The sequence below is a fragment of the Chrysochloris asiatica genome, unplaced genomic scaffold, assembly GCF_000296735.1.
Source record: "Chrysochloris asiatica unplaced genomic scaffold, ChrAsi1.0 scaffold00008, whole genome shotgun sequence".
NCBI lineage: Eukaryota > Metazoa > Chordata > Mammalia > Afrosoricida > Chrysochloridae > Chrysochloris > Chrysochloris asiatica.
This window is the reverse complement of record NW_006408526.1, coordinates 508,125-511,405: the sequence shown is the minus strand read 5'-3', so window position 1 is coordinate 511,405 and position 3,281 is coordinate 508,125.

Here is a 3,281-nt window from a genome sequence, read left to right as displayed (position 1 = left end):
AAGGAGCTAACTGTGTGGGTAAGTGCCCAGATTAGACTGCCACATAGCAGGTTCCTTAAATTTTACTTTCCGTTGCGCTGCCTTCTCCCTTTGTGACCACCCTACTTAGATATTTTCCTGATGAAAGTTAAAGCTCCATTTTCTCTCATTTGGATCCCAACAGAAATCAAAGATGCTTGATATCTTTCTCAACAATGATCCCTTCTGTGCTATAGAAAATAATTTCTTTACTTGCTTACTTGTTTATTTTCTGTTTCCATTATATGGCTCTGTCACAAGAACTTGGACCTTTTTTGCATGCTCTCTACTTTATTCCAGCAACTAGCATAGTTCTGGAATTTAGTTAATATTTGTGGGTGATTGAAGATGCTTGAAGACCACGAAAAAAACTCTCCTTAGCTTTTTCTTCTCTGGTACAAATTAACCATCCCTTTATACCTTTTCATAAAGAATCTTTTCCCCCAACTTCTTTACCATGTTTCTCAAATGACTAAAATTTGAAAGTTATTAAATCAGAATATTAAAGAAAAATAAAATAGTTTACCCTCATGCATTATGATTCACAGAAATAAATTGGCTTCTTTAGTTCAATTTGCTCATTGCCTACAGACTAAAATAACAAAACACAATTCATTGCCATCTGAGACACAGTGACCATGTAAGACAGAATAGAGCTGCCCAATAGGGCTTCCAAGGCTGTAAATCTTTATGGAATCAGACTGGCACATCTTTCTCCTACAGAGCCACTGGTGGATTGGAACCACCAACATTTTGGTTAGTAGTCAAGCACTTAAGCACAGTGCCACCAGGGTTCCTTTCAAGAATCTAGACCCTAGATTATTATACTTACTGAGGTATTCTGTCTATACTTGAGAAGGTTGGCAGTCCAAGTCCATATACAGGTGCTTTGGAAGGAAGATCTGTGATCTACTTCTCAAAAATCAGCATTTGAAAACCCTATTGATCACAGCTCTACTTTGACCCACATGGGTTACCATGAGTTAGAATAAATTGAGGGCAACTGTTTTTATTATTACTTAAAAACAACAACAGCAAAACCCTGCAGATGAGTCAATGCCGACTCTGGAGATGGACATCATGCTTGGTAAAATGGAGAGTTACCAAAAAAGAGGAAGACTCCCAATGAGATGGTTTGGCACACTGTCAGCAGCAACGGGCTCACGCGTAACAATGATTGTGAGGATGACCAGGACTGGGTAGTGTTTTGTTCTGTGATGCATAAGGTTGCTATGAGTCAGAACCAACTTGACGGGGCCTAACAACAAAAACAAGAATTTCAAGCAGTGTGACAGAGTTGCCAAAAATTGATGTCTAAATAATTATAATTTATAGTATATGGTATTTGCTTATAAAATTAAACCCATTGCCCTGGAGTTGATTCCAACTAATAGTGGAATTATACTTACTGGAGAGAGCAGAACTTCCCCCTATGATTTCCAAGGTTGTATGCCATTGACTTCATGGCAATGGTCTACTTGTTTTTAATCTTTATGAAAGCATACTGCCACATCTTTCTCAGAGCTGCTAGTGGGTTCATACTGCCAACCTTTCAGCTCAGCACTTTAACCATTACCCCACTGGGGCACTCTTACTTATGGACCAAAAATGAAGGTCTTGCTGAGTTTTCAATGAAGGAACTGGATTTGTTGTTATTGTTAAGTGCTGTCGAGTCGGCAGTGACTCTATGGGGTTTCTGAGGATCGGCTGGTGAACTTGAACCACAGACCTTGAGGTTCAAACCAACCTTGCAATCCATAACCAGCAGCACCACACCAGAACCCCAGGAATTGGGTAGACTACAAATAATCTCTAGGTTTGCTATCTTGTACTTTAGATTATTTTATTATGAAACAAGTTTAGAACTTAGAAAAAAAAAAATTCTACAGGACTTCTAGCAAAATTAAGTGCCTTAAAATAAAGCAAGGTAGATGTGATGAGTAAAGACTTTCATTTCTTTTGGCTTCAAGGGAATTGTGTGTTAAGACTCATGCAAACAACAAACTATCATTTCAAGAAGCACAAGAAGAAAGGAGCAAATAAAAAATGGGCAAAACACTGCAAAGTGTTTATACCCACTCTTACTAGTCAATTCTGATCTACAGTGGCCCTATAGGACACAGAAGAGCTGACCATAGGGTTTCCAAAGCTGTCCATCTTTATGCAAGCAGACTGCCACATCTTTCTCCCATGGAGTGTCTCGTAGGTTTGAACAGACAACCTTCTTGTTAGCGGCCTAGTTCTCAACCATTAAACCACCAACCTCTTTAAAGAGAAGTCTAGTGTGGCACTGTTGGATAAGCACTGGACCACAAGGTCAGTTTTAACTGCAAGGTTGGAGGTTCAAATCCACCAATTGCTCCTCAGAAATCCCATACAGGGTCACTCACTATGAATCAAAACTGACTCAATGGCACTTAACAACAACAACAGCTCCTTGAAGTGTTTATTGTTGTGCTGTTAAGTGCTGCTGAGTCCATTTCGACTCATAGCGACCCTGTATAGGGTTCACAAGGAGCACCTGGTGAGTTTGAACCGCCGACCTTGTGATTCAAACCAACCTTGCAGCCTAGTGCTTTATCCAACACCACCACACCAAGACTCCTAAAGTGTTTACAGTGCCTGAAAACTCAAATTAGTTCATGGCTAAATGCAAAAAAAGATGAGCTTTGTTGTTAATATCACTGATTTGCTTTGCAAATTAAGAATCTACTGGGTAGCAAAGCTACCCAATCTATTATGAACTGATCACCTTAATATTATACCAATCCTTTTCAGTATGTAAATACAATATGTCATGCAAAGAGACTTGCCTATTTATTTTTGTGTTATGAATCGGGCTGTGAACCTTAAGGTCAGCAGTTTGAAACTACCAGCCAGTCTGCGGGAGTAAGATGAGGCTTTCTGCTCCCGTAAAGATTTACAGCCTCAGAAACCCTGTACAGGGTCGCTATGGGTCGGCACCGACTTGACAGCACTTAAAAACAACAACAACAGGGAGTCATGGTGTGGAGTTGTAGGATAAGCACTAGACTGCTAACCACAAGGTCGGCAGTTCAAACCCATCAGCCGCTCCTTGGAAACCCTATACAGGGTCACTATAAGTAGGAACTAGTTCAGCATCACTTAACAACAATAAAATCTAGTCCAGACTGCCTAATCATCCTAAAACAAAACAGTACCACTAGCTAAGATCTACAATTGCACCACACCAAGTTGTTGGTACACTAGCCATTTCAGTCTCTTCATTAAGAATGTACTGA